We start from the raw sequence: 13510 nt of genomic DNA, 5'->3' as shown, positions 1-13510 counted from the left end.
GCTGAATTATAAGATAAAGCATTATCCTCGGATTTTCTAACAGGAGACAGAGCTTCATCAACAAAAATATCAATATCACCAGTTATCTCCTTAAGATTCTTAAATTTGGTCAAATATCTTCTTTGTCTAACAGATGGCATATCACTGAGATTTGATAGGGGTTGCTGACTTGCATCACAAGGTGGAAATTCTTTATTTTTTGTTAAGTCAGAAGAAGCAGTAGAGATCTTTTGTACATTCTCTTCTGGCATTTGAACAGATATTATATTTTCAGAGATTTCAACATTATCTATAGCTTTTGTAATATTGCCATTAACATACACAACTGAAGTGGTTTCGCAAGAATGTTTAAGTCTTGGACTTCGACGAAGAAAAATAGGTGAGGCTCCTTTATTTAATTTTTTCCTACTTTTCCTATAATTATTAATCATTCTTTGTTCACTTACAGATATCGATGCCTGTTCAACATCATCTAATCCATCTGAACTACGTAATTCAAACCCACTAGAATTTAAGTCCAAACTAGAATGCAGCTTATTCTTTAAGTCTAAACATTTAGGTTTTGAAACTTTTTCAAGTACATCATTCTCAGTGCTTCCTACATTAGAATGAATGTGAAGAGAATTATTATTATTAGAAGCAGGATTATCGCAGTTATCGCTATTTTTATTCTCTATTTTTTTCTGTAGTAAATTATAGCTAGGTAAACAACCACCCTCATTCAGTAATTCAGTCGTTTTAAGATCATTAACAGCTCTTGCAGAATGTGAAGGAAGGTCTATTTTCACATTTTCTAAATTATGCTTTCCAAAACGTATTTGTAAGGGAACTTTTTGCCTTGGACGCTTACGTAATGATTTCTTCTGTGGTTTCTTTGCATCTATACTCTCACAAGATGATTTAAATTGAAGATGAAAATGTCTCCCTTTTGTCATGTAAAGTCCACTTTTATATTTTGGAGAACTTCTGGAAACGAAAATTTTGCGAACAAAATTAGGTAAATTACCTTTTAAGTCTCCAAAGGAGGTTTCACTTAATAATGAAGGTTCCTTATTTTCTGAACATCCTGTTTCTTTAATTAATTCTAAGATCATATCTGGACCTTTTAATTTTTTTATGCACTCCAACTTCTCTCCTTTTGTTTCTTTACTGTTTTCTTTATCCACTTTTGATCGTTTTATGTCTTTACGGCTGCGGTACTTTGAAATGGTTATTTCATTTCTCTTTTTGCTTCTTTTCTTCGTACAAATTTTTGGAACATTGTAAGATAAAAGTGAATCGAAATCTTTGTTTGTCTTTGATCTTTGTTTGCTATTTCTCTTGCATACAGGGGAATAGAAGCTGTCTGACTGGAACAAAAAAATTTGATCAGTATGCTGTTCAACTTCTTTTTGCTCCTTATTATATAAAGGAATACGAGTATATTTCCTTTCATTTTGCAAAGCAGGCAGAATATTGGCTTCCTTCAATGGTATTCTAAGTGATACATTACACATCTCAACCTGACTATAAAAAAATAAATAAATACATATATTAATTATATTAATAAAAATGAGTAAATTATCCACTGCCTAAGAAAAATATTCATTTTAAAGTTTTTAGCTTTAAAAATAGCTTAAATAAAAAAACACTTGCACAAAGTATAAATCTGATTGAACTTACTACTAGAGTGAACAATTATTAAATGATGATTAGTCAATTATATAATGTAAAAATGAAAAACAGTGGCATTAATCCTTTCAGGAGTAGCACATATATACAGTGGACCCCCGCTTTACAACTGGTTCCCTGTACGATCAAATCACTTTACGATGGACTCTCTATAATCAAATACTGTTCACTATACAATATGTGGTAAGTACCAGTCATTGTGATCACATTTGTGAATTGAATTTTAATTCTATTAAACAGCGATTCTAATAAGCAAAAATAAGAGGAATATTATTCACGGGCTATAAAAACAGAGATCACAAATTTACATTTTATTACATTACCAATTAACAAAATTAAATGAAAATCAGAAGAATATTTTCCATAAGTTAGCAAAATAAATTTACACTTACGTACATAGCTTAATTAATACTGTAATGTACATAATAAATTTTTCGGGTTGAAAAATTTAAAACAGTAAAAAAGATAAGCAATCAATAACAAAGAACATGCCGTGCACAAATTGCAACTAACAACAATACACGCAAGTGAGATATGGAGTAACAAGTTTACGAAGCTTAAAAAATAGAAATGAAGAGAAGATTCTGAAAATTTATTTTTGTTTTTTACATGACTGAAGATTTCGTGGAAGGGGAAACATTTCACCATAATAATGTAAACACCCAAAGAATTCCAGTTATCGGTATTATCACAAATGCAATAAGATCAAATTTACTACCCGTTTATAATAGATTGCACTAACAGAAAAGCCCAATAAACCACCAACTGAAAATAGTTTTTATTGTTTTATGACAGTGACCTCCAGAAATGTGCCTTAAAAAAAAAAAAAAAATATCACAAAGGTGTTCAAAATTGACTTTAATAACCGAACATATGATAACGATGAAAGTGTAGTGCATTTTAATGATTTGAATTGTTTTTCGAAATTAAAGTGACTGATTCCACTAACCAGTGATCATGTTAACTGGTACCTACTTATTTAAATTTACGATGGGATGTGATTAAGATTGTCTCTGACCGATCCTTCTCTTAGCCAATAGCAACATTTGTAAACATGTTGGCCACAAGTTTTGTTTTTGCATCCTTTAGTTGAAGTGATTTTTTGTGTTATGCTTTAATCAATATATTAGTTTTAATGAATTTTTTTTTTATCAACACAATTTCCATTATAAAAATCACCTTTTAAGAGAGATAAATAGCTTAGTTATATAGGCAAAATTCCAACTTCCAAAGTCTTGGAACAAATTACCAAAAAAAACAATGTGTTGTTGGGTTCACGTTATGGTATTTTCATGATACGATGGAGTCTCTGGAACGGATTAATATTGTAAAGCGGGGTCCATTATTATACATTTTTCAAATATGTTTAAAGTACAGTTCAAATAATGTGTGTGTATATATATATATATTTATATTCAAATGTATCAACATCTGGCTCAGCTTGGCTCTTCCGACTGTGTTTCAATGGATGTTTATAATGGATGACAGCACGAATATAGCTTTGAAAATCAGGATACCATAACTGTTGGCTTCAATATAAAAAGTATTTATATACAATTTTTCTTTTTTAGAAAGTTCCATAGAGAAACTCACTCAACAGAGCTGGCCCCGACTGGGAATCTGATTACTATTAGAGCATGTGCGCGCGCACGCACGCACACACACTCATTCATCAAAGGTTAAAAAATAATAATCAGTTATATACTCTAACTTTATAGACAATGGTCTCGTTTTTAAAACAGGATTACATTATAATGAAAAAAACTAAATTTTTCATAAAAAAATATACTAATGATTCTGTTTGGTTACAGTAGGGCTGAATGCTATTTTTTTTAATAAAATTTTGGCTTAATCATAATATTATATAATTTTCATACCAACTAAATAATACTGTTCAAGGCCTAAATGGATGTCAGATTAACTAATGAGACTTGCGACAGAGAAGAAAAGGCATGGAATGCATATACTTCAATTTCAGGAATGCTTTTGATACTGTTGCGCATAAAAGAATGCTGTACAAATTAGAGAAGCATGCCTTTATCCATAGCAGCAACTTTCCCTTAATGCCATACTTCTCCAATTTGCACAGCATTCTTTTTATGTGCAACAGGGACAGGTGGCAATCTTGCAGCTGTTATAGATATTTTCCCAACACGGCTCAAAAACACATATAGGGTGGTCTGGCAGGGAGTTTAGTTTAAAGGTGTATCGTAATGACAACTTCTTTCGTCAGACAAACAAGGATGGTTCAGTTGCTTCGACTCTGGATAGATGTTCAGAACATTCCAATAGCAATAATAGCCAAATTGTGGACTCGGTCAAGCCATCGCAGTAGGCTGTTTCTAGCCAATACATAAATGTGAGATCCATAATATAATTTATAACACACAAAGTGCACAAAAAAGTTGTTGAAGTGACATACAATGATCTGCACCCCACTTGTTGGAAGATACAGCCCGTAACATGCACAAGTCCTTTGTGCACTTTGTTCAAAGTAGACATTTTTTGTAAAAATGTCAACCTTCTATTGAATATACATCTCAACAATTTCATGTCAGGTGTTTTTGTCTGAACTTTAGTTCTAGTGCAGGGTGAAGGTTCTGCTTCTGACAAATTTGGATGCAAATGGTCTTCTGGGACGAAATCATGAACCCATTAGTCTTTAACCAAGAGTTAACACAGTCAACTGCTTTTTGATAACCCTCATGTTGCATGACTGTGAAAAGGTGCTAACGTCATCTTAAAAAAATATGGCACTGTTTATGGTTGAGGGACAGCTTTTCAGTAATAGAATTAACTTTGATAACAAAAAGCATTACACTTAGGACTGATCCTTCAGGAACTCCCTTCTCTTAGCAAGATGGCCAAGAGGCAGAGTGGATTCTACAAAAAACATGGAATGATCGGTTTGAGAGGAAATTTTTAATAATTATGTGTATATCTCCTATATTCATCTTTTACAGACATATTATTTTAATAAAGCTTTTATGAGTGCACTAAATAATAAAACTGCATTGCCCTTAATCCTGAACACAAAACAGCAAATATTTGTCTTTCTTTTAAGAAAAAAAAAAAAACATTGTATACCTGAATGTATCTGGAGGCTTGCGTTTCCTAAGGTTATAGGGCATCTTTTAATCTCGAAGAAGAAGCAAAGCACCATGTAACTGAACTAAATAAATATATAAACTGAATAAAATAAACTAAATAAATTATAAAAAAATCATTAATTTATTCATTCATTTATTAAATCTATTAGCTATAAACAAATTTTGTAAAACAATATGGTAGCAAAGTAATAAAATTGCCACTGTTAGTTACACGAGTTAATTCAAAATTATGCAGACAAACAAGTTAGTGCAAAGCATCATTTTATTTTATAGAAAGAAGATCACCGAAGTAGGTGAAATGGCATTGTTTTTGTTACATCTCACATTGCGAATGCCTTCGCAATGAGTTGCTGTGACACTACACTATCTAGAATAAGAAAAGCTTTGCCAGCAGGAAGACTAATGTTACTTATTTCCCACTGATAAAACATTGTATCACGGCAACTCATTGTGAAGGCATTTGAAATTTGAAATATGAGATGTAACAAAACCTATGCCATTTCACCTACTATGGTGATTTAACTATGAAATAAATTGATGCTTTGCACCAACTCGTTTTTCTAGTGAATTTCCTGTATTCTGAGGCTTTTGGCCCTAACCCCTTTTTAATCTTCAAAATTATGTATAAACAGTTAGCATTAGTAGAGGCATTTGATGCAAGAAAGCAAGCTTATGCAGCATCAGCCAAAAAAAACCACTTCCACTTCACCCCTCTGTTCGTTCGAAATACCTGTCCAGCTGAGCCTTAACCTTATTTAGGCTATCAACTTCCATGACAAGGGATGGAAGTCTATTCCACCAACCAACCACCTGCTGGCTAAAGGCAAATTTCCTCACATCTATCCTACATCTGTCTTTTCTCAATTTGAATTTATGCCCTCTCAGGTGATTATTCTGAGCAAGAGGAAGAATCCCATCAGCATTGAGCATGCTCAAACCATTCAAGGCTTTATACACCTCTATCAGATCACCTTGCTGGTGCCTAGTCTCCAGACACTGTAATTCGCGAAACTTAAGCCTTTCTTCATAAGCGCATCCTTTGTTCCATTCACTAATCTTGTTGCCCTTCTCTGTATTCGTTCCAGCAGCTCTACATCCTTCTTGAAATGAGGCCTCCAGACCTATATACAGTACTCTAGGTGTGGCCTGACCATTGCCTTATACAAGGGAATAATCACCTCCTTATCCCTGCTAGAAAAGTTCCTGTATATCATTGCCAATACACCACAAGCTACTCTTGTAGCCCGTCTGCACTGCTCAGAGAACTTCATATCTGCCTGCACAATTACCCCAGGTCCTTTTCATTCTCTACCACTGTCAGTGTAGTACCACAGAGTTGATACGTTGCTCTGGGGTTGTTGTTTCCCACATGTAGTACTTTACATTTGTCAATGTTAAACTTCATTTGCCACCTCTCAGCACATCTGCTCAACCTTTCCAGATCCTGTTGCAGCAGCATAGTGTCAGTAGTGTCCTTGACAACCCTGTCAACCTTTGTATCATCTGCAAACTTGGACATTAAGCTTGATATACCATCATCAATACCATTTATAAATACAGAAAGCAATAATGGACATAACACTGAACCCTGAGGGACTCCACTAATAACATCAGTCCACGATGAGCAGTGTCCACTGATTACCACTCTGTCTTCTCCCCCTCAATCACCCCTTTATCCATAGCAGCAATTTGCCTCCAATGCCACACTGCTCAATTTTGTGCAGCAGTCTTCCATGTGCAACAGCATCAAAAGCCTTTCTAAGATCCAAATATATAATATCGAAGTTATTCCCTGCATACAGTTCTTTTGTGACTGCATCATAGTATCCAATCAAATTGGTCAGGCAAGACTTCCCCTTAACAAAACCATGCTGCGTCCGAGCTATAACTGAAGTCTTGTCTAGATGATCCTGCAGTGCTTCTTTAACCAGTGCCTCCATTAATTTTCCTGGAACAGAAGTTAAACTCACAGGTCTATAATTACTTGTGTCAGCCTTTGATCCTCCTTTGTGAATTCGGATCACATTTGCACATCTCCAGTCTGTGGGTTCCTCCCCTGAGTCCAAGGAAGCTCTCATAATTATGGCTAAGGGTTTGCTTACTTCCTTTGCTGCCTCCTTTAATATAACTGGATAGATCCCATCCACCCCAGGTGCCTTTCTTGTGTTTATCTTCAAAAATTTCTCCTCCACTTTACTCTCAGTTATTACAAGATTCTCTAGCTTACTGCCAGATTTGGATACACCTCTGGCATTCCCCCCCCTCACTGAATAACTCCTCGTGTGTGAATGTCGATGCAAAATATTCATTTAGTCTGTTAGCTACCTGAGCAGGATCATCAACAGTTGATCCATCGATATCAAGTGGACCAATCTGATTCATCCCCTTCCTTCTAGTTTACATAAGTAAAGAACTCTTTGCTGTTTTTTCTTTGCATCCCTTGCCAAAGAATTCTCGTAATCTGCCTTCGTCTGCCTAACCTCCTTTGTAACTTGGTTAGAGATCAACTTTTATCTATCATAGGCTTCTGTGTCATGTGTTAATTTGTACGTATCCCATGCATTTTTCTTCTCTGCCATATGTCTCATTAGTTCATCTGACATCCATTGAGGCCTAAACCTTGAACAATATTTCTTAGTTGGTATGTAAAGCCTAGTAGCTTCCAAGATAAGTTCTTTGAATGCTTCCCATTTTGAATTTGTTGTTGGTAACATCATCAGTTGGTCCCACTGTATAGAATTTAAATACTGTCTCAGACCATCGTAGTTGTCTTTACGAAAGCAATAACCCTTCCCTTTACCCCTAATGGTAGTTACCGCTTTGAGTAGCCTCTGTTTCTTTTTATTAGCATCACTCTGTAGTATTACTTTGTTTTGGCATACCATACAGTATTAATAAGGGGATAAATTTGAAATAAGACAAGACAGCAGAAATGAAGAGCAAAAGAACCACTCTCTGCAACATCAGCGTGGTAACTGCTTTATGTTATGCGAGTCAGTGAGATACTCTCATCCACCTGAACAAACAAAGGTACAGTAGCACGTGTAGCTATACAATGCTAAGGGCAGTACTGTAGTATTGAATAGCTAGGCACATGGCTTGAAATGCTGTATTTATGAATGTTTAGCATTTATTTACTGCAATTAATTTTCATATTTTCAATTTTGGTGATACTTGATTTGGTGAAAAAAAGAACTCGTAAAACAAAAACCAGTAAAGCAGGAACAGCATGTATATTCAGTGCCTGAAAATGTAACATAATAAGGATCTTGCATTCTGCAGGATGGTACACTACCACACTTTCACATGAGTATTTGAACTCATCTGGATACTGAATTTCCAGAGTGGTGAAAAAGTCATCAGGAGAAATGTCTATTCTCCAAAATCCCCAAAAGATACTCTGCTATTTGAACATTTTCATAAATAACAGTTTTCCAAAGACGAAAACTGTGCATTACATGAAGTATGAACTGGCCGTCAAAGACAAATCAAATGAAATAAATGGAAGTCCATTCTTTTCATTTGTATTGTCTTTGGCAGAAAAAAAAAAAAAAAAAACTTAATTAGCAAATGTATATAAGGTATGTTCATGTCAGACGGCACCTGGGATTTCTCCCATCTCCGCTAATGTATACTGGGATTGAAAGCAGAAACTAAAAGTCTGTCTTGTTAATCTGTTTTTCTGTAACTATAACTTTTATCACTTCATTAACTAATTCACCAGATGCTAAAGAAGTCTTCAGAGATGCAACCTCATGTGGCACTGTTGTTTTTTGTTCTTCTTTATGAACTGCATTTTTAGAATGGCTAATAACTGCTTGGCAATCCAATTTACTAAATTCAAATAGTTTTTTTGCAAACTTTGCATTTTGCTTTTGCACTGACACTTAGTTTTAACCACTGAAACAATTCTCAGTTCACATGGGATTTAATTGAGATTGGCAAGCTGTCATTTCTTTGACACAACTCAGATGATTTTAGAGTTTAATATAAATTAGTAAAATTAACAAACAGGTCTGTCAGAGATTACAGAATTTTTTTTTTTTTTTGGAGTGTAGCAACCCTGAGGTGCATGTTTTTTTTTTTTTTTTTTTAACTTATGCCTTGGGATTTCTACATGAGGATGGTTTTCTTACAAACAGTGAGTCCCTTAAGAAACAACACATAACAAAAAATATAAATAATATCAACCTTTTTGAATAGTTGAGAAGAAACAAAGTGTCTCTTCTCAACTATTATTCTCAATTTTTGAAAACCAAGGGATGGATGTTGTTTGTTGTTGTTTTGGTTTTTAGGAGCATTAGCAACTAAAGCCATATTGCTCCAGGATATGCGGTGGTCATTCCCTGACCTTTCCGCATCCTCCATATTTGGTGGTGACGGGCTCGAACCTCGGTCTAATCAAGAAGCGTATGCTACGCACTGCTGCTCCTTCCCACCTGACTACGGAGGCGCCCCAAGGGATGGAAAAGACCTATGGCCATTACAATTACAATAAGTGATAACAGCAAATAAATAATTAAGGTTTTCCCTGACACTAAAGATTTTCAAATTCCCTGAACTTTCCAGGTGACTTTAGTCCATGCTATCTACGCATTAATATCACACACACACACTCTCTAAACAAATTGAAGTTGCTAACAAAGTATGCATGTTGTCAGCTAGACTGGTGTTTATTGACCTATTTTGGACAATGAACTGCCTGAAAAATTTTAATTTCTGAAGAGCTCTTCCCCTTCCCATAAAAAGTTTATAAACTTTTTTGGCTATACAGAATAAAAAAAAAAATAATTATATCCTAACACTGTGCTAATAAACAAAATTTGTAATGGCTGTTAAAAACATACATAACAAAGTTTTGATAATAATATTAAGGAAAACACCATGTCTAACTGATGGGCATACATATAGAGATTAACATTAGTTTTACGTATCATACCCACATGTTTAAAAAACAAAAGTGTTTCTGCTGCTAAATATAAACTTAGTGTCAGTCATACTAAGTTACCCATTCATAGCTTACAGCACCTTACGGCATGCTCAAGAAACAGAAAGAAAGAATGACTCCTTAAAAAGGAATCTGCATACTTCCAGTTAAGAAACTCTAGAAAACTTAATCATTTTGTGTTGTTATATATAATTTTGGTGTTGGTCTGGTAATAAATCATCAACAAATATTAACCTTATGCTTAAACTTTACTAAGCAAGTGCAAGGGCACATACTTTCAGTGGCCCTGCACTTGCCTAGTAAACTTTAAAGTACAAGTATGTATTACTTTGTTTATAATAAATGAAAGGACACAAAATTATTAAAAATTAAGGCAGAACAGTATAGGGTACACAATTATTTTACTTTATATAAAAAATATACATTGTTTACTTAATTTAGATAACAGGTAAAAACAAGTCTGGAAACTTAATTTAAAGCCTGGAAAAAACAACCAGTCCTTGAATTCATTTGCCAGAAATATCTGGTTACCATGGGTCTAGTCAACTTTCTGAATATAGAGATAGAAGAATCACAATAGAAAACTTAAAAATCATTCTCCTTACTTGAGTGCGAAAGAATGTGGGGTGGAAGAAAATGTGTCTATACCTTCCAATACTACTCACACAAAACCATTACAGAGAAAAGCAGCTATAATGGCCTGTGTTGGCTCTAGAACAACACAGCAACCTTGGCAAAATTTCATTGTTTTATTTCGTTGCACGTTAACAAGCCTGCAGCTAATCTAGTTTTTAGGGTGACTATTCACTTTTGGGATTCTGTTCTGCAGTGCTATATTCTTTTAATTTCTAACAAAAGAACTCTGGGGCGAGTAGTCCCTGTTACTGCTATGATTAAGAGTTTGAATCAAGATTACTTTGCTTTCACTTTTATTACTTATAACCATGGCTGAAGTTGGATGTATTTCATCCGGCCTTTATTTCCACATATATTTAAAACCGATGTTTTGAACATCAAAGCTGTCTGTCCTGCCACTACAAAGCAATGATACATTATACGGACATTACAAAAACATGCTACACATAAATACAGCATTTATACATATGTAAGTTTCGTAGAGATTCAGAAACGGGTCCCGTAAGTTTATATTCATGTATGTGTTTATATGCGCTTGTTTATTTCGTAACCACATCTTTTTATACTGTTACTACGCATTTTGCACTGACAAGTTATAATTACGCAAAATATATTTCGAAAATGCTGTTTCTGCCTTTACACAATATTTTTGTTTGGTTTACCAAATATTCCATAACAGTTGGTACTAAACTTATTAATTGAGAACATTTGTAACTAACCTGAAGTTTTAACTTGCTATCAAAGTAAACACGTAGAGCCAGATTTAGCGAACTAAGTAATTACTGTTGGTCCAGGGAAATTTCGGGACAAATTTCTCAGGGTTCTAAAATTATGAGCGCGAGGATCCCAGCCTACTTACACACAGGAAAAGGACACACACAACTTATTATTATATATATTTTTAATGATATATTAATCAATTTGAATACTGTACTTTCTTGATTGGAATGATGACTCATTGATGTAATAAATGTGGTGAATTTGGTACCAACTTCTTACGCAAAAACTTTAATTTATCAGAATTGTTAACACCGTGTGTATTCTTGCTTAAAAACGAAAGGAACTCATTGACGCTACATTTTATCTTTCTGTTTTCACTAATAAACGCACGTCAGTTGATTAAATAAATTACTCCGAAAACCTAAACATCATTAAATGTGCACATCATATAGACCGCGCAAATACTTCCCTCCAATCAGTGGCGTTATTAGTACTGATCGAAATAGTAGCGCCATCGTTCTCAAATAAAAATAATTATTATTAATAATAATAATAATATATTCGTACAAATCCGTAGCATCCTTTAGGAAATTTATCAAAAACTAACTTTTAAATATTCTCCAGGAAGAAAAAGCAATATAACAACAACAGCAAAAAAAAATATATATATATATATATTTAACAAAATATATATATATATATTTAACATTACGTATAGTTTATTACATGATTGGCAAAAGACGTTGCCAAGTGCTAAAAAGAAAAGAAGAAAATATATATTATTGTCAGCAAACGAACAGAAAAAAAAAAAAAAAAATTAAATTAAGTTTAGAGTGCATTTAAAAAATATTAAAAAACAAAATAAAATTAAGTTTAGAGTGTATTTAAAAAATATCAAAAAACAAAATAAAATTAAGTTTAGAGTGTATTTAAAAAATATTAAAAAACAAAATAAAATTAAGTTTTATTTTTGTGCACTCTCTCGCATTTTATACACAACTTGCGGTTACTTCTCGTTGCAGTGTTGCTAAGGTCTTCACGTTGCTTACCAGGTCACTGTTGAAAAAAAGCCGTGAATTAGGGTTGAATTTGAAAGTGTCTACAATTCTGCAGAGGCACGATAGGAGGGAATATATGACGGGAGCCTTGTAGATCAATTCGGCTCTGGAAAGATTGTGCAAGACTCAAGAGGTAGAATTTTTTTTCAGTACTTGTTAACAGGAGAGACTGCTTCTACAAGGATGGGATACACTTAAATAGAAAGGGTGCAAGAATATTTGCTGATGCTATCGGGGAAGCGTTAGGTGGGTCGGAAAACTGCTAGCTTGGGGGGGGATACAAGGACTAATAGATTAACAGTAGCCACTTGCAGAGGTGAAAGTGATCCTTGCACTGCTTCTATTGGAATGAGCAGCAGCGTGGAAAAAAAGATGCAGGATATTTCAGAGACTGCTGGGAGTCATTACGGTACAAGCAAACACATGGGTTGTGTTAGGGTAGCTAAGAATAGGAACAGGTGAATGTATACTTGCGTGTACACCAATGCTAGGAGTTTGGTAAATAAATTTGATGAATTTTCGGGATTGCTCAAAATATCAAAGGCAGATATTGTTTGGATATCAGAGACGTCGTGTCACACAGATATAAGGGATGCAGAACCGGACTTTGGGGGGTACAATGTCTGCAGAAAGGATAGACAGGATAGCAAGGGAGGAGGGGTTATGCTATTAGTTAAGAAATACATAAAATCCAAGGAATCGAAACCAGTCAACATCGATGGACAGTGCAGTGTCGAGTCAGTTTGGTGTGACGTAAGCATTCGGAGATCAAAATTGAGGGGAGGAGGATGCTACAGGCCTAATGACTCTGATGAGTATAATAAGAAAATGTACAGGGAAATAGAGTGGGCCAGTAAATCAGAAAGTTTTATAATGGGGGATTTTAATTTCCAAGATATTGACTGGAATTTGTGAGTTGGTCACGCACACACTAGCAAGGATTTTGTGGATTTATTGCATGATTGTTTTCTACATCAGCTGTGTTCGGGAGTCAACTAACTAGAGGGTGTAATACTCTTGATTTGATTATCAGTAGTGATTCTTCATGCATTAAGAATCTGCAGATAAAGAAACCACTAGGTGGCAGTGATCACAGTGTGCTGAAGTGAGATTTACTCAAAGAGGTAACTACCATCAGGGGTAAAGGGAAGGGTTATTGCTTTCGTAAAGACAAATACGATGGTCTGAGACAGTATTTAAATTCTATACAGTGGGACCAACTGATGATGTTACCAACAGCAAATTCAAAATGGGAAGCATTCAAAGAACTTATCTTGGAAGCTACTAGACTTTACATACTAACTAAAAAATATTGTTCAAGGTTCAGGCCTAAATGGATTCCAGATGACCTAATGAGACATATGACA

This window comes from Mastigoproctus giganteus, chromosome 9 (assembly GCF_048544385.1).
Source record: "Mastigoproctus giganteus isolate SK-2022 chromosome 9, ASM4854438v1, whole genome shotgun sequence".
NCBI lineage: Eukaryota > Metazoa > Arthropoda > Arachnida > Uropygi > Thelyphonidae > Mastigoproctus > Mastigoproctus giganteus.
The sequence above is the reverse complement of the archived record's forward strand: the minus strand, read 5'-3'. Positions refer to the sequence as shown.